General features: G+C 40.3%; 1 pseudogene across 1 annotated transcript; it reads left to right on the top strand.

The window, feature by feature from the left end:
* Window positions 1-1785: 1785 nt before the first annotated feature.
* On the top strand, window positions 1786-2437 carry LOC308609426 (glutathione S-transferase Mu 4-like; annotated as a pseudogene). The gene has a single exon. The product of its transcript is annotated as a glutathione S-transferase Mu 4-like (transcript).
* The last annotated feature ends 22898 nt before the right edge of the window (window positions 2438-25335 follow it).

Genomic DNA, 25335 nt, shown 5'->3' with positions numbered 1-25335 from the left:
CAAAGCAGTAGTACTGGACTTGCTGAGTTCCAGGTTGAGAAGCAGAAAAAAGCATCCAGGATTTTGGTGACTGTGAAGTATAAATTTCTTCGTTGATGATATGTTGGTAGTAAGTTCAGTGTTGTCTACAAATCTCTTTCTTTCCACTGATCTTAAAAGATTAATATTTTCTTTCAGCTCCCTGTTGTCCTCCTTATCTTTTGGATAAGGAGTATGAAGTCAGTCTATATTTAATCAGCCAGATTTTTTCCCAGATAGCTTTTAAGATATTCTCTTGGTCTTTGGAATACTGCAGTTTCACTATGATGTGTCTGAGTGTGTTCTGGGGATTTATTTTTACTTATCCAGCTTGATATTTAGTATGATTCTCAATGTCATTATCTTTTCAAATATTATCTTTCTTTCATGCTCTGTGTTCTCTTCTTTTCAAACTTCTATTAGAGATATGGTGAACATTCTTATTCTATTCTCTAAGTCTCTTAATTGTGCTTTTACATCTTTTATTTCCTTTTCAGTTGTACTCCATTTATGTAATTTTTTTCATACTATTTTTCTAGTTCAGCACTACCATCTTCAGCTATGTATAGTGTGTTGTTTAACATATTCATTGAGTTGGTAATTTCAAAAACTATATTTTTTTATTTCTGAAAATTTCATTTTGCTGGTTTTCAAATCTTTCTGTTTGTTTAGTTGGTAACAGTATTTCCCTCCATGATTTTTAATTTCTTAGTTTTTAGCCAATTTAATGTGCTTAGGAAGTATATGTATAATTCCATTATATGAAGTTCAAAAGAATAGTACTCTTCATGTTTTTTTAATGCTGATTCTTATTCATGGTGGCCTGTTTTCCTGTATTGGTTGTAATTTTTTTATTATGAGCTCATGCTTGGTGGAAAGGGAGAAAATATTTATGTGTGGAAATCCTTTGTGACCCATTTTGAGAATGAGTCCCTTCACAGAAATCTTACATTTTCTCTTCGAGGCCTCTTGAAGTGTAATCAAACTGAGACTACTTTTCCAATTTTATACTGATTTCTAAGGAGTTTCTTGGATCACTCAATGTGTTAGGATAAGAGAGAATATCTTTATTTATTTTTTGTTTATTATTTTTTTGAGTCCCCGTTTTCAATTCTTTTTTAAAAATTGAGTTATGGTAGATGTACAATATTATATGTTACAGGTGTACAATACAGTGATTCACAATTTTTTAAAGTTATACTCCATTTATAGTTATTATAATATACTGGCTATATTCCTCGTGTTATACAATATATCTAGAGAAGATCTTATTCATAAGTATGGTATATCACTCAATGGGATCTGATTCTCCAGATTTCCAATGTGTGAGTGTGTGGGTTTTCCCCATAGCACCAAACAATTCTCCAGACACCAGCTGGGGGTCCTACGATTCAACTCAGTTCTGACACTATCTACCCGGAGATAGCATCAGATTCCATAGGTTAAGGGTTCAGTCCCACAAGACTGTCCCCCCCATCACACTTCAGATACCAAGTGCAAGCCCAGGTTGTCACCTGTACTTCTGACCAACTGACTATAAATCAGAGGTTCCCACGACCCCCTCCTTGGGTTTTATTAATTTGCTAGAGCGGCTTACAGTCCTCTGGTTCCTTCCTTCCTTCCTTCCTCCCTCCCTTCCTTCCTTCCTTCCTTCTTCCCTATAACTTTTTATTTTGATATAATTTCTAACTTAAAGAAAAATTGCAAGGATGAAGTTTCAGCCTAGCTCCACTGAGGCCATCCCCTGAGTCCACAGAAAGCTAAACCATGGCCATGAACTTGGGTTACTGGAACATTCACAGGCTGGCTCATACCATCTGCCTGCTTCTGGAATACAAAGACTTAAACTATGAGGAAGAGAAGTACATGTTGGGGGATGCTCCTGACCATGACAGAAGCCAGTGGCTGAATGAGAAATTGAAGCCAAGCCTGGACTTTCCCAATCTGCCCTGTTTAATTGATGATGCTCTTGAGATCACCCAGAGCGATGCCATCTTTTGCTACATTGCTTACAAGTACAACCTATGAGGGGAGACAGAAGAGAAGATTCATGTGGACATTTTTGAGAACTAGGTTTTAGACACCTCCAATTAGCTAGTCAGTGTCTGCTACAGCCCTGACTTTGAGAAACTGAAATCTAAGTACTTGGAGGAGCTCTGTGAAAAGATGAAGCTCTTCTCACTTTCTGGAGAAGACTCCATGGTTTGCAGGAGACAAGATCACCTCTCTGGATTTTCTTGCTTATGACAGTCTTGACCTGCACCATATATTTGAGCCCTAGTGCCTGGATGCATTTCCAAACATGAAAGACTTCATTGCCCACTTAGAAGGTCTGAAGACGATTTCTGCCTACATAAAGTTCAGCTGCCTTTGCCCAGGCCCTGTGTACATAAAGATTGCTGTGTTGAGCAACAAGTAGAGTCCTGTAAGACCAGAAGATAGGAGCTGTCCCTGCTTCACTGGGGCCCTGAAGAAAAGCTGGACCTCCCTGTAACTCCAGAATCATCCGTCTTGTTCCTTTCTCCTTCTCTTCTTTCCCCTCCCCTATCCCTCAGGCCTTATTAGACCCCTTCCTCTCCTCTAATCCCTGTTCATCTTGGCCCTTTAAAGGTTTACTGTACCTTACTTTTCTTTAGCAATTCCTCCTCCCCAATCTTATCCTTCCTGCATAAGCCAACCAGACCATCCTTCCCTTCAGTGGTTGCCTCTGCTTTGAGGTACCTGATTGGACCCTTCTCCAGTAGAGCTCAGCCCTGAGCTCCCCAACACTGCTCTGAAGACCAGTATTGGCCTTATGTGGAGACCCTGCTCCCCCAGGATGGTCCCTGCCCCAGCCCTGCCTGATCCCCAGTAAAGCCTTCTCTCTCTCTCTCTCTCTCTCTCTCTCTCTCACACACACACACACACGCACAGAGTTTATGAAGTAATGTACAAGAGAAGAAAATCCTAGACTTATCTCATGAAGCAAATGTTACCATATCAAACCCAACAGCACTAAAACTAACTAAATAAATAAAAGCATCTCAACTGTACTAATCATATTTTTTATTTTCTGTATTTTATATGAGGCTTTGACATCTCGGGGCCTTGCTAATCCTGAAGAGACTACCCCTTTCAGAGCTAGCTAATTCCTAGAGATATTAAACAACTTGCCTGCCAGGATGTCTTTGATATGCAAACCAACAAATCCATAGTCCATGCTCCCAACTACCTCCTTTATTGAACTCTCATACACCAAGCCAATATTCCCCCTGCCCTAAGTCACTCCATGGCCAGGTACAGGACAACTGAGGACTACCCGCATAGCCCAGAGCCCACCGAAATTATTCAAACTAACCAATCCTAAAATGCTTAACTTCTCTCGCCTTTTTCTTCCCACCAAAACAACAATGAAGGCTTGTGCTCATATTTTTCCCTTGCTCCTTCTGCCTCCTAACCAACCCTAGTACTTCCCCATGTGGCCCTGCATGGTGTGACATGTCCTCTTCTCTTGGAAACTGTGAGTAATAAACTCTTATTTCAAAGGCAATTGTCTCCATATCTGTCACTTTACCATACCTGATTAAAACAAATCCCAGGAAAATTTCAAGACATCAACCAACTAGAGTTTATCCCAGAAACAAAATGATAATTAATTATCAGAAAATCTATTAAAGAGATATACCACACTAAAAAAAACACAGTCCTATAATCATATCACTTGAGCAGAAAAAGCACTTGATAAAATTCAATCAAATGTATCCATCCGAAACCTAGGGCAAACATATATTTAATTGTGACACTTTTGACATATTCCCATAAAGTCAGGATTTCAATAAACATTAATAAATGCTTCAGTCCTACATTATGTTGAAGTTATTAACCAATGCAAAAAGTCAAGAAAAACAAAGTGTATCCAAACTGGATTAGGAAGAGACAAGCTGTCTTTATTTGCAGACTGTGTGATAGTCCACATAGAAAATTCAGGAAAATTTAAGAGAACCTACACATAAATTATTAAAACAAGTAAGAGGATTGCTGGATAAAATATCAACCTATAAATCCAATTGAAGTCCTCAGGGTGCCTTCAAATTGTAGTTTATAACACATAATACCTAGTGAAAAGCAAATTTCAGAAATATTCATGTGGTTTGGTCTCACATATAAAGTTTAAAACCTGAAAAATAATACTATATATGTTCTAGGGATGTATACAAATGTAATCATTTAACTAAAGCTTGCATGATAATGACAAATTCTAAATTCATGATACTGATTGTCTCTGGGGAGAAAAGGGAGAAAATGAGATTGGGGTGGTAACACATGGAACTTCACCTAGATCTATTGTTATTTTCCTTTAAAAATCAGTTACAAATATTATAACAAATTAAGATTTGATAAAGCAGGGTGGTGGATGCATGGATATATCTTATATTTATTGCTATAGTTTTCTGTACAAAACATTTTACAATAAAACCAAAGGAATTAGGGAGATAAGTTAGAAAGCTGTTTGGTAATCTAGATGAAAGTTGATAGGAATACAGTCCAAGACAGTATTCTAGAAAGGAAGAAAGAGAAAGAAATATTTGGGCTAGACAGGGAGATGGGACCGTGGAGGAAGAGTGCATAACATCTCGCAGGTTTCTAGCTTGGATGACTGGTGTGGATGGCATTGCAACCACTGAGATATGACAGGAGTGTGTTTTCTGCCATGTTTTGTTTGAAATATCCATGGGACTTCCTGACGAGAGTATGAGACTAAAATTTGAATGCGTGATTCTGAAAGTCGGGAGAAAGTATGGACAGACAATATGGGTATGGGAGTCAACAGCATTATAGAAGGTGGTGAAAACTATGCGAGTAGGTGAGACCATCCAGGTGATGATAGCAGAGTGAGAAAAGGAGCAGGAGGAGGATAAAGTCGTAAGAAATATTAATATTTAAGGAATTGGAAGAGTAGGGGAAGTTCAGAGAATGGTTGGGGAGACAGAGAGGAGAACCATGAAATCGCTGTGTCACAGAGGTGCATGGAGTCGAAAATTTCAAGGAGGTAATGTTTGGTGGTTTTACATATAGCAGAGAACTTCAGCAAGAAAAGGATTAAAAAATTGCCTATTACATTTAGTAAATAGGAGGTTACTTGTGACTTTAGCGAGCATAGTTTCAGGGAATTTGGAGTTGGGGGAAGAAGTCAGGTTGAACTGGGTTGAGGATATAGTGGAAGATCAATATAGGAGTATAGATTGCTCATTTAAGAACATCACCACTACTAGCTTTAACAATATAATCACCATAACTATCGCCACTACCAATAACGATAATTATTTCCCTCATTACCAGTACAATCACTGTCCTGTCCACTGACATTTTTGTAATTCCTTTTCCCTTCCCTCAGCTTCTCTCTTTTTATGCACATCTACTACCTTTGTTTGGCTCTGTGTATAAGATAGGTTCTTGACCTTGAAGAGTTTACTCGGTAGTAGAAAAGACAGGCATGCAAATATGCAACTTTAATACATGCACTCTGTGGTAGTCATTCATATTATTCTCCGGGTATTTCCTGCTTTCCTCATTCTGGGAACACAGTAGGATTACACATCCTTGTTCCCTGTAGCTGAGTGGGGCCACATGTTTAATTCTGGCCAATGAGTTGCGAGTTAAAGGGACATATGCTACTTGTAACCTGGGCATTTAAATTTAATTGCTGGTGTGAAACCCTCTAGAGCCAAACTACAGTAGAGTGGCTAAGTACAGCCTGTAGGCCAAATCCAGCAGGAAGCATGTTTTACAAATAAAGTTTTATTGGAACACAAATGTGCCCATTTATTGTCTATGGCTTCTTTTTGCTCTAATGGCAGAGTAGTTGTGACAAAGACTGCATGGCCCTCAAAGCCTAAAATTATTTACTGTACAGAAAAAGTTTGCTGACACTTTCTCTAAAACAACCTAGCTTACCCTGATGCTCCATACTGAGGCAGTGTAGTGATAAAAATTTCTCTGATGTGAAGTGTGGTGTATTTGAATGAACACAGGCTCAGAAGCTAGATGGGGTCTCTGAGTCTACACAGTTAGCCCTGGGTGCTATGGAACCCTCTACTCAGGTCTTTGTGCAGCTCAAATCCCTGTCTGACAGCACCAGCCACAAGGAAGAATGAAAGCAAATGGAAACAATCTCAGACTTGCATTGTATGGCTCTTAGGGGTTTCTATAGACTGAAAGTTTGTGTCCGCTTCAAATTCATATATTGAAATCCTAACCTCCAATGTAATGTATTAGGAGATGGAGCCTTTTGTAGGTGATTTGGTCATTAGGGCAGCACCCTCATGAGTGGGATTAGTGCCCTTACAAAAGAGACTCCACAGAGCTCCCTTATCCCTTCCACAATGTGAGAACACAGGGAGAAGTTACCAGCTATGAACCAGGAATTGGGCTCTCACCAGACACAGAATCTGCCTGCACCTTGATCTTGGACTTCCCAGCCTCCAGAACTATGAGAAACAAATGTGTGTTGTTCATAAGCCACTCTATCTATGGTGTTCTGTTATAGTAGTCTGAACAGATTAAGACAGGAGTAAAGGGAATATTGATGAGTGAATGTTCAGTATGATCAAGCACTCTCTAAAAGTCAGAGCTGTCTAAAATCAGAATGAGTTGCCTTGCAAGAATGAAGGGTGCAAGTGACCCTGTGGTATGGAGCATAAGCTCCTTTTTGCCCCAAGTATACAAGAAGAGGCCAACTTAACTCTTGGAAAAATGATATATTAGTTTTCTATAGCTGCATAACAAATTGCTAGAAACTTAAAACAACATACATTTATTTGCTCACAGTTCTGTAGGTCAGAAGTCTAGCAGAGCATGACTGGTTCTCTGCTCAGTGGGTCACAAGACTGATATCAAGGTGTTGGTCAAGTTGAATTCTCATCTAGAGGTTTTAGGGAAAAATCCACTCCAAAGTTCATTCTTGTTAGAATTCAGTTCCTTGTAGTTGTAGGACTGAGGTCTCCATTTCCTTGTTGGCTGTTAGCCAGTGGTGGCTCTCAGCTTCTAGAGGTTGCACACATTCCTTGTCATGTGTCTCCTTCCATCTTCAAGTCAACAATAGCGTGTTGAATCTTTCTGGAGGTTGAGTATCTGACTTCCTCTCCTGTGACCAGTCGGAGGAAACTATTACACTTTTAAAGGGTTCACGTGATTAAGTCAGTCCACCTGAATAATCTCCCTGTCTTAAGGTCAGTTGTGCCATATAACATAACCTAATTATGGGAGTAAACTCCATCATATTCACTGCCTGGGGAATATGCAAAGTGTGTACACTGGGGTGGGGGGAACCTGGTGGGGTGCATCTTAGAATTCTGCCTACTGCAGATGAGAAGAGAATTCTAATATTGCATACTTAGCTGGACAAATGGATGTTCAAAGTACATTCCAATCTTGAGAATCTATGATGCTGTGACTACATCAAAGTTCAGATTGAGAAGAGGGCCTAAGTCACAATTTCTGCCTTCATGCAGTTTTCAATGTGGGAATAAAATTAACACATACAAAACTATTAGCATTGTGCTAAACAAATGGTTAAACTGTATAAATTAGGAGTCTATAGAAGATAAAGGAGGAGAGAGATTGGAGAGGGTTAAAAACGGTGAGAGTGTTTTCTTGGAGAAGGTGTGACTTGAACTGTTATTTGAAGGAGGATGAAATAGAAAATAACAAATATCTTCCTCTTTCTAAACCTCTGGATGGTTTTTATTCATTGTACATTCACATTTCCAGTGGGATACTGAAAAATAGGCTAAGAAGATTTATCCAAAATTTAGAAATAGGCAAAAGTATGACTACATATCTTTGCATGGTCATACTGGAATATTGGCAATATTCTCATGTTGCGTGAAGATCGATTCCCTCGGTCAGTGGTTCTCAAACTTTCATAAGCATCAGAATGCCCTGGAAGGCTTGTTAAAACACATAATGCTGTGTCCTAGCCCAGAGTTTCTGATTCAGTAGGTCTTGAGTGGGTATCAAGAAATTGCATGTCTAACAGGATCCCAGGTGATGCTGGTGCTGCTGGTCTGGGGAGCACGCTTTGAGAATTATTGCTCTAGAGGAACATACCATTGTTTGACTTACTATTTACCGTTGATTAAGGCAAAGATTCTGTAAAGTTACAGGCTAAATTATAGAAGTTGCCAGTGATTTTTGTCCAGTAGAAATACAAATAATTTCTGTCCAATGAAAAATATAATTCCAATAGTTTTATTCCCCTGTAAGACATTTAGCTGCTTTATGTTTTAGCAATTTAGCAATCTTATTTCAGCATTCTTTCTTTCAGTGACTGTATATACTAGTCTCTCAGATCCTTCTTTGAGCTAGCATTAATACATACTCTCATTAACAAGTTAAATAAATCTTCGTGTTAAAATAAACTTTGGACATGCATACTATGTTTGTATGATAGTCATGATTTTTAACTTTTGGAAATGTATACCTTGACAGGGTTGTGTGATCAAATAAGTTTTTGACAAGCCAAGTTAAACAAATTTACACAGAATTCTTAACAATGCACCTCTCCCAGTCTTTAATTTGCTATTTGAAAAGTAGATGATGTAGCATTTCACAAACTTATTTGACACTGGACACTTTTTCCTCAAAGTGTCTTTAGAAAACATTGCCCTACACAGTTATTATCAGTGACATCACAGCCATTTCCACAATTTCTAAAAGAAATATGTTACCTAACTGCACATATTGAATCTCATCTCAGTGGGAGAGCATATTTTTAAAGTCAAGGAAGAGAACTTTTGTGTCATTTGGCACTGAGCAGGCCTCCGCCACCAGATTCAGGGTGGGGAACCTTTTGTCCCCTTTTTATCTCCTAATACCAAGCAGGACTCCAAAGTTCCCCTCAGAGTTCCTGTGAGATGACAGAGAAAAGTTCAATGCATTTTTTTCTTCCCAGATCCAAATCTCCCATTGCCAAAAACCTTTATTTTCAACCCCAAAAAATGTTTGTAGATTTCTCCTTTTTCAATGATGTCTAGGATAACTATGCCACAGAGTTGGAGAACACTCCACCGGTGGTTTGAGAGCAAAGGTAGTTACTATGTCAGGAATTCAGGGTTCTGTTTCTGTAGCCCCACATCAGTAGAGGCCTGGACTGAGCCCAAACCATGTTCCAACTATGGTTTCTCATTCTGGAAAGTTCTGTTGTAATTTGGGACCTTTTATCCCCCAGAAAGGCTCTCACTTTCTCTCTCCACAGCCAACTGACTCCCTTGAGTGCTAAACTAAAGTTGGAGAATTTGAGGATTGTAAAGATTGACAGTTTGTGGTTTGCTTCAATTTAGAAGCAAATCTTGTAGGGGATCATGTCTCTAAATTTATGAAGTAGAGAAAGTACTCTCCTTATGAGTGAGCAAGGACTTGGAAGACTGTTCCTATGGTCAATCGTGTGTTGGTCTAAAGTGAGTAAACCACATACGTTTTTGTTTGAAGTTCCTGGAAGCATTTACACCAATTGGATTGTGATATGGTCCTTCCAACCTATAAATTTGGTCACCTGTTTTTTTTAATTAATCAATTTATTTATTTTTGGCTGCATTGGGTCTTCGTTGCTGCATGCGGCTTTCTCTAGTTGCGGCACACGGGGGCTACTCTTCATTGCAGTGCGTGGACTTCTCACTGTGGTGGCTTCTCTTGTTGTGGAGCACGGGCTCTGGGCACGTGGGCTTCAGTAGTTGTGGCACGCAGGCTCAGTAGTTGTGGCTCGCGGGCTCTAGAGTGCAGACTTAGTAGTTGTGGCACATGGGCTTAGTTGCTCCGCGGCATGTGGGATCCTCCCGGACCAGCTCGAACCCGTGTCCCCTGCGTTGGCAGGCAGATTCTTTCTTTTTTTTTTATTTTTTGCTTTATAACAAATTTAATCTGTTATACATATACATATGTTTCCATATCCCCTCCCTTTTGCGTCTCCCTCACACCCTCCCTATCCCACCCCTCCAGGCGGTCACAAAGCACCGAGCTGATCTCCCTGTGCTATGCGGCTGCTTCCCACTAGCTATCTACCTTACGTTTGGTAGTGTATATATGTCCATGCCGCTCTTTCACTTTGTCACAGCTTACCCTTCCCCCTCCCCATATCCTCAAGTCCATTCTCAAGTAGGGCTGTGTCTTTATTCCCGTTTTACCCCTAGGTTCTTCATGACATTTTTTTTTCTTAAATTCCATATATATGTGTTAGCATACAGTATTTGTCTTTCTCTTTCTGACTTACTTCACTCTGTATGACAGACTCTAGGTCTATCCACCTCATTACAAATAGCTCAATTTCATTTCTTTTTATGGCTGAGTAATATTCCATTGTATATATGTGCCACATCTTCTTTATCCATTCATCTGATGATGGACACTTAGGTTGTTTCCATCTCCGGGCTATTGTAAATAGGGCTGCTATGAACATTTTGGTACATGTCTCTTTTTGAATTATGGTTTTCTCAGGGTATATGCCTAGTAGTGGGATTGCTGGGTCATATGGTAGTTCTATTTGTAGTTTTTTAAGGAACCTCCATACCGTTCTCCATAGCGGCTGTACCAATTCACATTCCCACCAGCAGTGCAAGAGTGTTCCCTTTTTTCCACACCCTCTCCAGCATTTATTGTTTCTAGATTTTTTGATGATGGCAATTCTGACTGGTGTGAGATGATATCTCATTGTAGTTTTGATTTGCATTTCTCTAATGAGTAATGATGTTGAGCATCCTTTCATGTGTTTGTTGGCAGTCTGTATATCTTCTGTGGAGAAATGTCTATTTAGGTCTTCTGCCCATTTTTGGATTGGGTTGTTTGTTTTTTTGTTATTGAGCTGCATGAGCTGCTTATAAATTTTGGAGATTAATCCTTTGTCAGTTGCTTCATTTACAAATATTTTCTCCCATTCTGAGGGTTGTCTTTTGGTCTTGTTAATGGTTTCCTTTGCTGTGCAAAAGCTTTTAAGTTTCATTAGGTCCCATGTGTTTATTTTTGTCTTTATTTCCATTTCTCTAGGAGGTGGGTCAAAAAGGATCTTGCTGTGATTTATGTCATAGAGTGTTCTTAACCACTGCGCCACCAGGGAAGTCCTTGGTCACCTGTTTTTTAACCTGCTGGAATGTATTCTCTCAGGCAGCTTTTCCCTGTGTTCCATTGATATGGAACACCCAGTGAAGTTGGTAACCTCATTATTGGTGGGCTCCACGAGAGATGTATGGATATCCTTAGCATCCATATGTCCACACTCACACTACCCCCACTAGTCCCTTCTATATTGTGCAGATTGGAACAGGCCCTGACTCTACGGAACCACCTAAGGCTGGAGGCAAAATTTCCCTCAGGAGAGTCTCCAAATTCTAAAACTGAACCCTGGCTTTAACTACCATCAAGGCCATTATGTGCCCACAGTGATTCAGGTCAGCTCCCTGTGAGCAAACCTTTCTATATTTGGTCAGTTTTGTCTGTTCCTCTCTTGTAGTTTACAGTGGAGTGCACAAGCAAAGCACTTTTCATACTATGTCACAGGGTTTGCTCTTTGCCTTGGAGAAATGTTCCTACGATTCATTCTATTTGCATGTGCAATGGTCACCATCTTGCATCTCCTTTTATTTAAACTTTTAATTTTGAGATAGTTGTAGATTTACATGCAGTTGTAGGAAACAAGTCAGAAAGAAATTGTGTACCCTTTACCTAGTTTCTCCCAATGGTAGTATCTTGAAAACTGTAGTAAAATAGCAAAGCCAGGATACTGACATTGAAACAGTCCAGGAAGAGAACATTTTCATCACCACAGGAGTCCATCCTGTTGTCCATTTATAGTCATATCCACCACCTTACCTCCCTTCACCTGACCCCCTGGCAATCACTCATTTGTTCTCCATTTCTAAAATTTTATCTCTTCAAAATGTTACGTAACTAGAATAATACAGCATGTAACCATTTGGAATTGGCTTTTTTTTTTCACTTAGCATAATTCTCTAGAGATTCATCAAAGTTGTTATGTTTATCAATAGTCTGTTTCTTTTTATTGCTGAGTAGTATTCAATGATATGAATATATTACCACTTGGTTAATCATTTACCTGTTGAAGGACATTTGGGTTATCTTCCAGTTTTGGACTATCACATTTGGGTAAGGTTTTTGTGTGAATTTTAAGTTTTCATGTTATGAGTGCAATTACTGGTTCATATGGTAATTTCATGTTTAGTTTGTTTAAGAGACTGCCAGATCAACTTACAGAATGACTGTACCATTCTACATCCATACCAACAATGTATGAGTGATCCAGTTTTTCCATATGCTTGTCAGCATTTTGGTGTTATCAATATTTTTATTTTATTTTATTATTTTTAAAATTTATTTACTTATTTATTTATTTATTTATTTATGGCTGCATTGGGTCTTCATTGCTGTGCACAGGCTTTCTCTAATTGTGGCGAGCGGGGGTTACTCTTCATTGCAGTGTGCAGGCTTCTCATTACAGTGGCTTCTCTTGTTGTGGAGCACAGGCTCTAGGCACGCAGGCTTCAGTAGTTGTGGCACATGCGCTTAGCTGTTCCGCGGCACGTGGGGATCTTCCCGGACCAGAGCTGAAACCCGTGTCCCCTGCACTGGCAGGAGGATTCTTAACCACTGTGCCACCAGAGAAACCCAATATTTTTTACTTTAGCTCCTCTGATAAGTATGTAGTGATATCTCATTGTCGTTTTAATTTGCATTTCTCTAATGGCTAGTGATATTGAATATCTTTTCATGTGTTTATTTTTATCTAGGTATCTTTTTTGGCGAAATGCTTGTTTATGTCTTTTGCCCATTTTCTAATTGGATTGATTATTTCTTTACTGTTGCATTTGAGAGTTCCTTATTTATTCTGGATACAAATCCTTTGTCAGATATATGTTTTGAAAATATTTGAATAAATTCTATTGATCTACCCTCAAGTTCACTGATTCTACAATATCTTCTCTCATCTCTACTGTACTATTGAGCCCATCCAGTGAGTTTTTATATCTCATAATTTTCACTTCTTAATTTCCATTTAGTTTTTTATAACTTCTGTTTCTTTGCTGAGATTTTTAAAAATCATTTTTCACTTGTTTCAATATAATTTGTAATTGTTTACTGAATCTTTCTCAGATAATTCCAACACCTGACTCATCTCAACTTTGACATCAATTAAATGTATTTTTTCCTTCAGGTTGTGATTTTCTCGGTTCCTGATTTTCAATTGTACATTAGAAATTTTGGCTATTACACTAGGAGACTAAAAAGTTAGTCCCCACTAACTTTTTAATTTTAACAGGCATTCACTTTATTGAGATTTAGCATGCAGGTCCTGGCCTAATTTGGGGACTGTGGTTCCAATGACAATATAACTTTCAGAGCCTTTGTGGTCCTATTTTTGTCCACTTGGTTTATATCATGCCACTGGGGCTCTCATTGATCCTTGCCAGTGTTGTTTGAGGGAGCTGAAGAAGTTTGCTCGGGCTTGGCTGTCTGGATCTTGTAGGTGGGGGAAGGGAGTCTCCCTTCTTCAGGGTTGAATGGTGTTTCCTGGTGCTTGTTTTAGCAGGTTCCTCCTGTCTGTGGGGGATGACGAGTGCCTCCCTAGTTGGGTGCTTGTCGTGAGGGTTTCTCTGAGTGTCTGTGAGTGGGGGCAGGGAGAGACTTAGGCCTGCAAGGACAAATAGGCTTCCTGGGCTGGGTGCATCCTGTCGCAGTTTCCCCCCTTGCCTGTGGAAGATGGAGAGCACATCCCAGGCTACATACACAATTACTGTGGCATGATCCACTTGTTAATCTCCCCTCTTCGACCAGTCTGCACACAGACACACATGCACACATACACAGTGTCTCTGGGTGTAGGAGGGGAGCCTCAGGTCCAATGGGGAAGCACTCATGCTGTTGACTCCTTTGCCAGAGCCCTATAGTTGTGTGGTGTCTCTAGGTGGGGGAGCTGAGTCTCCAACAGGGTAAGGATAGAGAGTGCTTACCCTAGTAATTTTTTTTTTTTTTTTTTGCGGTACGCGGGCCTCTCACTGCTGTGGCCTCTCCCGTTGCAGAGCACAGGCTCTGGATGCGCAGGCTCAGCGGCCATGGCTCACGGGCCCAGCCGCTCTGCGGCATGTGGGATCCTCCTGGACCGGGGCACGAACCCGTGTCCCCTGCATCGGCAGGCAGACTCAACCACTGCGCCACCAGGGAAGTCCTACCCTAGTAATTTATTGTCAGAAGGGTTTCCAATTGATTCCCCTTGCTGGTTCTGCCAGGTGCACATAATAATGTCAGTGGGACTCCTGTTCCATCTGGGGGAGGAGTGAGCCTATCTGGGCTGCCCTTTCTCTTAATAGGTTGTGGGTTAAGATATGCCAGGTCTGGGTGATCTTCCTGGCCTTCTTCTGTTGGGTGGTGGTTCAAAAGATGCCCTGCCACTGTTGTGTTTCTCCAGTCTTGTGGTCCATCTTCCACCTTTCAGAGTTTTTCTTTGATTGTCTCTTGAGTTGTTTTTAGGGGTCATAGTCATGTTTAGCAGGGAGCAGAGAGAGATATGTCTACATCATCTTGTCTGGATGTCTCACCTTTCTTTTTATATATAATCTCTATTTTAGCATTCTTAATAATTTTACAAGTCTCTTCACTATCACTTTTGACTTTATCACTGTTTTTGCACTTATCAGATGTTAAAGAATTAATATTTGTAAAGCATTTTAGAACCAAGTACAAAGTCAGCAAATATGCATCCATCTAACCAATACTGTGAGAATAGACACCAAAACGTTGGCACGTAAGCACTAAAAATATAGTAATCATGCTTTTTCTATAGAGCGGGACTTTCTTTGTTCTTATGTAAGCTTGTAAGTAAAGAGGACTTACGTGTTTGAAATCATAGTGATCATTTATTGAGTTCTTACTGTCCCTGGGTAGTATGCTAAGGTCTTTAGTATATTAACTCACTAACTCTTGACAATAACCATATATGATAGTGTAAAGGTTGAATAGTGTCCTGCCAAATTGACAGCCCAAGTCCTAACCCCCTATACTGGTGAATGTGACGTTATTTGGAAAAAGGATCTTTGCAGATGTAATTAAATTAAGGATCCCAAAATGAAATCATCCTGGATTAGGGTGGGCCATAAATTCAATGACTAGTCTCCATATAAGAGGAAGGAGAGGGAGTTTTTGAGACACAGAGAAGGTCTGTGTGAGACTTTCAGACAGGTCTGGTTCAGAAGCAGAGATTGGAGTTATATAGCCCTAAGCCAGGGAACATCGAGGTTTGCCTGCAGCTACCTGAAGCTAGGAGTGAGGCATGGAATGGATTCTCTCTCAGAGCCTCCAGAAGTAACCAACTCTGCCGACATTTTGATTTTGGACTTCTGTCTTCCAAAACTGTGAGAGAATACATTTCCGTTGTTTTAAGCCACCAAGTTTGTGGTCATTTGTTGACAGCCTCAGGAAACTAATTCAGGTGTATTATTATATATCTCCATTTTATAGATGAGGAAACATGGTTGGAAATGTTAAATGACTTGCGTATATCCACACAGCTAGTAAGTGGTGGAGGTGGGAATTAAACCCAAGACTATCCACTACAAAGCTTGTATTTTCAATCTTAACTTTCTAAAATATCATTCATAACAGGTTTAAACAGCACCAAAGCCTCCACACTTCTCACTCCCCCAACCCTTTCTTCAGAGGTCTTTCCCTATTCCAAGAGACTTCTATTGCTCTTAAGCTGTTCCTGCTTCATGTTGCTAGTAGAGATGATTGATTTACCTCATGGTTTGGTATTACTGACCCTCACTTCTTCCATCTCAAGGCAAATTTAAAGCGCTTCTAGACACATGGAACAACTCCTACAGAACACCTACTGAATGCTGGCAGAAGACCCCAGACCTCCCAAAAGGCAAGAAACTCCCCACATACCTGGGTAGGGCAAAGCGGAGAGATCCCCACACAGAGGATCGGTGCCGAGCGGCACTCACCAGCCCGAGAGGCTTGTCTGCTCGCCCGCCGGGGCGCGCGGCGCTAGAAGCTGAGGCTCGGGCTACGGTCAGAGCGCAGGGAGAGGACTGGGGCTGGCGGCGAGAACTCAGCCTGAAGGGGGCTAATGTGCCACAGCTAGCCGGGAGGGAGTCCGGGAAAACTCTGGAGTTGCCGAAGAGGCAAGAGACTTTTTCTTCCCTCTTGGTTTCCTGGTGCGCGAGGAGAGGGGATTAAGAGCGCTGCTTAAAGGGGCTCCACAGACGGGCGCGAGTCGCGACTGAAAGCGTGGAGCCCAGTGACGGGCGTGGGATGCTGGGGCTGCTGCTGCCGCCGCCAAGAAGCCTGTGTGCGAGCGCAGGTCACTGCCCACACTGCCCTTCCGGGAGCCTGTGCAGCCCGCCACTGCCGGGGTCCCGGGATCCAGGGGCCGCTTCCCTGGGAGAACCCACGGCGCACCTCGGGCTGGTGCAACGTCACTCCGACCTCTGCCGCTGCAGGCTCGCCCCGCACCCCGTGCCCCTCCCTCCCGCCCGGCCTGAGTGAGCCAGAGTCCCCGAAGAGGCTGCTCCTTTAACCCTGTCCTGTCTGAGCAAAGAACAGACGCCCTCCGGCGACCTACACGCAGAGGCGGAGCCAAATCCAAAGCTGAGACCCAGGAGCTGTGAGAACAAAGAAGAGAAAGGGAAACCTCTCCCAGCAGCCTCAAAAGCAGCGGATTAAAGCTCCACAATCAACTTGATGTACCCTGCATCTGTGGAATACATGAATAGACAACACATCATCCCAAATTGAGGAGCCCGGAGTCAGTGCTGTGCCTCTGAGGTGGGAGAGCCAACTTCAGGACACTGGTCCACAAGAGACCTCCCAGCTCCACATAATATCAAATGGCGAAAATCTTCCAGAGATCTCCATCTCAACACCAGCACCCAGCTTCACTCAACGACCAGCAAGCTACAGTGCTGGACACCCTATGCCAAACAACTAGCAAGACAGGAACACAACGCCACCCATTAGCAGAGAGGCGGCCTAAAATCATAAAAAGTCCGCAGACACCCCAAAACACACCACCAGACGTGGACCTGCCCACCAGAAAGACAAGATCCAGCCTCATCCACCAGAACACAGGCACTAGTCCCCTCCACCAGGAAGCCTACACAACCCACTAAACCAACCTTAGCCACTGGGGACAGACACCAAAAACAACGGGAACTACGAACCTGCAGCCTGCAAAAAGGAGACCCCAAACACAGTAACATAAGCAAAATGAGAAGACAGAAAAACACACAGCAGGAGAAGGAGCAAGATAAAAACCCACCAGACCTAACAAATGAAGAGGTAATAGGCAGTCTACCTGAAAAAGACTTCAGAATAATGATGGTAAAGATGATCCAAGATTCTATTTCCAAGATCCAAAATCTTGGAAATAGAATAGACAAAATGCAAGAAACAGTTAACAGGGACCTAGAAGAACTAAAGATGAATCAAGCATCGATTAAAAACACAATAAATGAAATGAAAAATACTCTAGATGGGATCAATAGCAGAATAACTGAGGCAGAAGAACGGATAAGTGAGGTGGAAGATAAAATAGTGGAAATAACTGCTGCAGAGCAAAATAAAGAAAAAAGAATGAAAAGAACAGAGGACAGTCTCAGAGACCTCTGGGACAACATTAAACGCACCAACATTCGAATTATAGGGGTTGCAGAAGAAGAAGAGAAAAAGAAAGGGACTGAGAAAATATTTGAAGAGATTATAGTTGAAAACTTCCCTAATATGGGAAAGGAAATAGTTAATCAAGTCCAGGAGGCACAGAGAGTCCCATACAGAATAAATCCAAGGAGAAATACGCCAAGACACATATTAATCAAACTGTCAAAAACTAAACACAAAGAAATCATATTAAAAGCAGCAAGGCAAAAACAACAAATAACACACAAGGGAATCCCCATCAGGATAACAGCTGATCTCTCAGCAGAAACTCTACAAGCCAGAAGGGAGTGGCAGGACATAATTAAAGTGATGAAGGAGAAAAACCTGCAACCAAGATTACTCTACCCAGCAAGGATCTCATTCAGATTCGATGGAGAAATTAAAACCTTCACAGACAAGCAAAAACTGAGAGAGTTCAGCACCACCAAACCAGCTTTACAACAAATGCTAAAGGAACTTCTCTAGGCAAGAAACACAACAGAAGGAAAAGACCTACAATAATGAACCCAAAACAATTAAGAAAATGGGAATAGGAACATACATATCGATAATTACCTTAAATGTAAATGGACTAAATGCTCCCACCAAAAGACACAGATTGGCTGAATGGATACAAAAACAAGACCCATATATATGCTGTCTACAAGAGACCCACTTCAGACCTAGAGACACATACAGACTGAAAGTAAGGGGATGGAAAAAGATATTCCATGCAAATGGAAACCAAAAGAAAGCTGGAGTAGCCATTCTCATATCAGACAAAATAGACTTTAAAATAAAGACTACTAGAAGAGACAAAGAAGGATACTACATAATGATCAAGGGATCGATCCAAGAAGAAGATATAACAATTGTAAATATTTATGCACCCAACATAGGAGCACCTCAATACATAAGGCAAATACTAACAGCCATAAAAGGAGAAATCGACAGTAACACACTCATAGTAGGGGACTTTAACACCCCACTTTCACCAATGGACAGATCATCCAAAATGAAAATAAATAAGGAAACACAAGCTTTAAATGATACCTTAAACAAGAGGGACTTAATTGATATTTATAGGACATTCCATCCAAAAACAACAGAATACACATTTTTCTCAAGTGCTCATGGAACATTCTCCAGGATAGATCATATCTTGGGTCACAAATCAAGCCTTGGTAAATTTAAGAAAATTGAAATTGTATCAAGTATCTTTTCCGACCACAATGTTATGAGACTAGATATCAATTACAGGAAAAGAGCTGTAAAAAATACAAACACATGGAGGCTAAACAATACACTACTTAATAACGAAGTGATCACTGAAGAAATCAAAGAGGAAATTAAAAAATACCTAGAAACAAATGACAATGGAGACACGACGACCCAAAACCTATGGGATGCAGCAAAAGCAGTTCTAAGAGGGAAGTTTATAGCAATACAATCCCACCTTAAGAAACAGGAAACATCTCGAATAAACAACCTAACCTTGCACCTAAAGCAATTAGAGAAAGAAGAACAAAAACATCCCAAAGTTAGCAGAAGGAAAGAAATCATAAAAATCAGATCGGAAATAAATGAAAAAGAAATGAAGGAAACGATAGCAAAGATCAACAAAACTAAAAGCTGGCTCTTTGAGAAGATAAACAAAATTGATAAACCATTAGCCAGACTCATCAAGAAAAAAAGGGAGAAGACTCAAATCAATAGAATTAGAAATGAAAAAGGAGAAGTAACAACTGACACTGCAGAAATACAAAAGACCATGAGAGATTACTATAAGCAACTCTATGCCAATAAAATGGACAACCTGGAAGAAATGGACAAATTCTTAGAAATGCACAACCTGCCAAGACTGAATCAGGAAGAAATAGAAAATATGAACAGACCAATCACAAGCACTGAAATTGAAACTGTGATAAAAAATCTTCCAACAAACAAAAGCCCAGGACCAGATGGCTTCACAGGGGAATTCTATCAAGCATTTAGAGAAGAGCTAACACGTATCCTTCTCAAACTCTTCCAAAATATAGCAGAGGGAGGAACACTCCCAAACTCATTCTACGAGGCCACCATCACCTTGATACCAAAACCAGGCAAGGATGTCACAAAGAAAGAAAACTACAGGCCAATATCACTGATGAACATAGATGCAAAAATCCTCAACAAAATACTAGCAAACAGAATCCAACAGCACATTAAAAGGCTCATACACCATGATCAAGTGGGGTTTATTCCAGGAATGCGAGGATTCTTCAATATACGCAAATCAATCAACGTGATACACCATATTAACAAATTGAAGGAGAAAAACCATATGATCATCTCAATAGATGCAGAGAAAGCTTTCGACAAAATTCAACACCCATTTATGATAAAAACCCTGCAGAAACTAGGCATAAAGGGAACTTTCCTCAACATCATAAAGGCCATATATGACAAACCCACAGCCAGCATCATCCTCAATGGTGAAAAACTGAAACCATTTCCACTAAGATCAGGAACAAGACAAGGTTGCCCACTCTCACCACTCTTATTCAACCTAGTTTTGGAAGTTTTAGCCACAGCAATCAGAGAAGAAAAGGAAATAAAAGGAATCCAAATTGGAAAAGAAGAAGTAAAGCTGTCACTGTTTGCAGATGACATGATACTATACATAGAGAATCCTAAAGATGCTACCAGAAAACTACTAGAGCTAATCAATGAATTTGGTAAAGTTGCAGGATACAAAATTAATGCACAGAAATCTCTGGCATTCCTGTACACTAATGATGAAAAATCTGAAAGTGAAATCAAGGAAACACTCCCATTTACCATTGCAGCAAAAAGAATAAAATATCTAGGAATAAACCTCCCTAAGGAGACAAAAGACCTGTATGCAGAAAATTATAAGACCCTGATGAAAGAAATTAAAGATGATACAAATAGATGGAGAGATGTACCATGTTCTTGGATTGGAAGAATCAACATTGTGAAAATGACTCTACTACCCAAAGCAATCTACAGATTCAATGCAATCCCTATCAAACTACCCCTGGCATTTTTCACAGAACTAGAGCAAAAAATTTCACAATTTGTATGGAAACACAAAAGACCCCGAATAGCCAAAGCAATCTTGAGAACGAAAAATGGAGCTGGAGGAACCAGGCTCCCTGACTTCAGACTATACTACAAAGCTACAGTAATCAAGACAGTATGGTACTGGCACAAAAACAGAAAGATAGATCAATGGAACAGGATAGAAAGCCCAGAGATAAACCCACGGACATATGGTCACCTTATCTTTGATAAAGGAGGCAGGAATGTACAGTGGAGAAAGGACAGTCTCTTCAATAAGTGGTGCTGGGAAAACTGGATAGGGACATGTAAAAGTATGAGATTAGATCACTCCCTAACACCATACACAAAAATAAGCTCAAAATGGATTAAAGACCTGAATGTAAGGCCAGACACTATCAAACTCTTAGAGGAAAACATAGGCAGAACACTCTATGACATAAATCACAGCAAGATCCTTTTTGACCCACCTCCTAGAGAAATGGAAATAAAGACAAAAATAAACACATGGGACCTAATGAAACTTAAAAGCTTTTGCACAGCAAAAGAAACCATAAACAAGACCAAAAGACAACCCTCAGAATGGGAGAAAATGTTTGTAAATGAAGCAACTGACAAAGGATTAATCTCCAAAATTTATAAGCAGCTCATGCAGCTCAATAACAAAAAAAACAAACAACCCAATCCAAAAATGGGCAGAAGACCTAAACAGACATTTCTCCACAGAAGATATACAGACTGCCAACAAACACATGAAAGGATGCTCAACATCTTTACTCATTAGAGAAATGCAAATCAAAACTACAATGAGATATCATCTCACACCAGTCAGAATGGCCATCATCAAAAAATCTAGTAACAATAAATGCTGGAGTGGGTGTGGAAAAAAGGGAACACTCTTGCACTGCTGGTGGGAATGTGAATTGGTACATCCGCTATGGAGAACGGTATGGAGGTTCCTTAAAAAACTACAAATAGAACTACCATATGACCCAGCAATCCCACTACTGGGCATATACCCTGAGAAAACCATAATTCAAAAAGAGACATGTACCAAAATGTTCATAGCAGCCCTATTTACAATAGCCCGGAGATGGAAACAACCTAAGTGTCCATCATCGGATGAATGGATAAAGAAGATGTGGCACATATATACAATGGAATATTACTCAGCCATAAAAAGAAATGAAATTGAGCTATTTGTAATGAGGTGGATAGACCTAGAGTCTGTCATACAGAGTGAAGTAAGTCAGAAAGAGAAAGACAAATACTGTATGCTAACACATATATATGGAATTTAAGAAAAAAAAATGTCATGAAGAACCTAGGGGTAAAACGGGAATAAAGACACAGACCTACTTGAGAATGGACTTGTGGATATGGGGAGGGGGAAGTGTAAGCTGTGACAAAGTGAAAGAGCGGCATGGACATATATACACTACCAAACGTAAGGTAGATAGCTAGTGGGAAGCAGCCGTATAGCACAGGGAGATCAGCTCGGTGCTTTGTGACCGCCTGGAGGGGTGGGATAGGGAGGGTGGGAGGGAGACACAAAAGGGAGGGGATATGGAAACATATGTATATGTATAACTGATTAAATTTGTTATAAAGCAGAAAATAAAAAAAATAAAAATAAATAAATAAAAAAGCGATTCTAGAGGAGAGGGCAGTGCTTAACACAAAGGAAAAGCTTCTGATAGGCAGTCTTCAGGCCATAAGCAGCCAATCAGAAGTAGAGATGCTTTTAGGCTGAGCAGGGTCTGTCAGTTCATATCACCCATGCTGATGCCTTGTTTCCACCACCCTTAAAGCCATTCCAGCCATTGTTTTGAGGATCAGGCTATAGCAAAATATACTTGCCTCCTGAAACTCAGTCTGTGGGCCCCGGAAGTGAGCAAGAGCTGTCATGCAATTTGTCCCTTGTCAAGGAACCTTGTATCAGGTGCTGGGGAGAAAAGCAGCAATTGTTACTTCCCTGTGGTTCTTCTAAAAGTGTTCCTTTGTTAATAGGATGTCATTAAACATTATGCACAGTTGGCTGGATATTTAAATTATAGATGAAAACATTTTTTTTTGTAAAATGTGTGCAAGTAAAAATAAACCAATGTGTGAGAACAGAGTGCCTAAGCAGCAGACGGCATGCTGTGGGGCTGGGCATCCTGATGTTATGTCTGCCATCAAATTTGGTGTCACTGAGTAAGTTGTTTCAATATCATATACTTATTAAGTACCTACTGTGCTAGACATTGTTCTGGCTGATTCTCTGCTTAGTGTCAGCTACATGGGATAAATTCTTAATTCACCAATCCTCTGAATATAGCTAAGATGAAGCAGAATATCATTTGTTTTGCTTCTTCTGACAGGAGTTAAGAAAAATGGGAGCACATAGTTCTACACTAAAGCCAAGTAAATCTGAGACTGAATTCTTTTTAACCTTGACCTCTCCAAATGGAACATTTTCCACATTCATTCAGCTGACAACCTTGAACAAATGGATCAGTGGTTAGAAGTCAGAGAGAGAATTAGCAATCAGTTCTTTTCTAAAAGACTAGCCAAAGAACTGTTTCTAGAATACTAGCTAATTACTTAAATGTTGCTGGAAAAAATGTTCTAGTGCATATCAGTTAAATTGCTTGGATAAGCATGGGCATATAAAACCTTATCAGTGTAATCATATCTTAGAAAATGTGAGCTTGTGCCCCAGTATCCTTCTCTTTGAGAACTTTAAGGAACAAAATGTTCCCTTGACAGTGAAGCACTTCATGTGGCAAGAGCCCCCATGGATAAAGCCTAGTATGGGAGCAGAAACCAATGCTGTGATTGAACAATCTCTGCAGCTTGTCATATGGTCTAGTTAGTGATGGAGAAGATCCCTGATTCAAGAGCAGACCCAGTAGAGAGGCAATCTTTGAACTGCAAGCCACCATGTGCTGGTTGTAAAATGTGGCATGATTGGAATTCGGCTGGGGATTGGCTCTAGAAAATACTGTGTATACAACATACCCGGTGTCAAAGGTAAGAATATTCTTTTTCTTTCTTTTAACATCTTTATTGGAGTATAATTGCTTTCAATGGTGTGTTAGTTTCTGCTTTATAACAAAGTGAATCAGCTATACATATACATAAATAGCCATATCTCCTCCCTCTTGTGCCTCCCTCCCACCCTCCCTATCCCATCCCTCTAGGTGGTCACAAAGCACCGAGCTGATTTCCCTGTGCTATGCGGCTGCTTCTCACTAGCTATCTATTTTACATTTGGTAGTATATATAAGTCCGTGTTACTCTCTCACTTCGTCCCAGCTTACCCTTTCCCCTCCCTGTGTCCTCAAGTCCATTCTCTACGTCTGCGTCTTTATCGCTGTCCTGCCCCTAGGTTCTTCAGGACCTTTTTTTTTTTTTTAGATTCCATATACCATATATATGTGTTAGCATATGGTATTTGTTTTTCTCTTTCTGACTTACTTCATTCTGTATGACAGTCTCTAGGTCCATCCAGCTCACTACAAATAACTCAATTTCATTTCTTTTTATGGCTGAGTAATATTCCATTGTATATATGTGCACATTTTCTTTATCCATTCATCTGTTGATGGACACTTAGATTGCTTCCATGTCCTGGTCATTGTAAATAGTGCTGCAATGAACATTGTGGTACATGACTCTTTTTTTTTTTACATGACTCTTTTTGAATTATGGTTTTCTCAGGGTGTATACCCAGTAGTGGGATTGCTGGGTCATATGGTAGTTCTATTTTTAGTTTTTTAAGGAATATCCATACTGTTCTCCATAGTGGCTGTATCCACTTACATCCCCACCAACAGTGCAAGAGGGTTCCCTTTTCTCCACACCCTCTCTAGCATTTATTGTTTGTAGATTTTTCGATGATGGCCATTCTGACCGGTGTGAGGTGATACCTCATTGTAGTGTTGATTTCATTTCTCTAATGATTAGTGATGTTGAGCATCTTTTCATGTGTTTGTTGGCAATCTGTATATCTTCTTTGGAGAATGTCTATTTAGGTCTTCTGCCCATTTTTGTATTGTGTTGTTTGTTTTCTTGATATTGAGCTGCATGAGCTGTTTGTATATTCTGGAAAGTAATCCTTTGTCAGTTGCTTCGTTTGCAAATATTTTCTCCCATTCTGAGGGTTGTCTTTTCGTCTTGTTTCTGGTTTCCTTTGCTGTGCAAAAGCTTTTAAGTTTCATTAGGTCCCAGTTTTTTATTTTTGTTTTTATTTCCATTTCTCTAGGAGGTGGGTCAAAAAGGGTCTTGCTGTGATGTATGTCATAGAGTGTTCTGTCTATGTTTTCCTCTAAGAGTTTGATAGTGTCTGGCCTTACATTTAGGTCATTAATCCATTTTGAGTTTATTTTTGTGTATGGTGTTAGGGAGTGTTCTAATTTCATTCTTTTACATGTAGCTGTCCAGTTTTCCCAGCACCACTTATTGAAGAGGCTGTCTTTTCTCCATTGTATATTCTTGCCTCCTTTATAAAAAATAAGGTGACCATATGTGCGTGGGTTTATCTCTGGGCTTTCTATCCTGTTCCATGGATCTATATTTTTGTTTTTGTGT

This window comes from Mesoplodon bidens, assembly GCF_964165515.1.
Source record: "Mesoplodon bidens genome assembly, chromosome: X".
Lineage (NCBI taxonomy): Eukaryota > Metazoa > Chordata > Mammalia > Artiodactyla > Ziphiidae > Mesoplodon > Mesoplodon bidens.
This window is presented reverse-complemented; position numbering and strand designations above follow the sequence as displayed.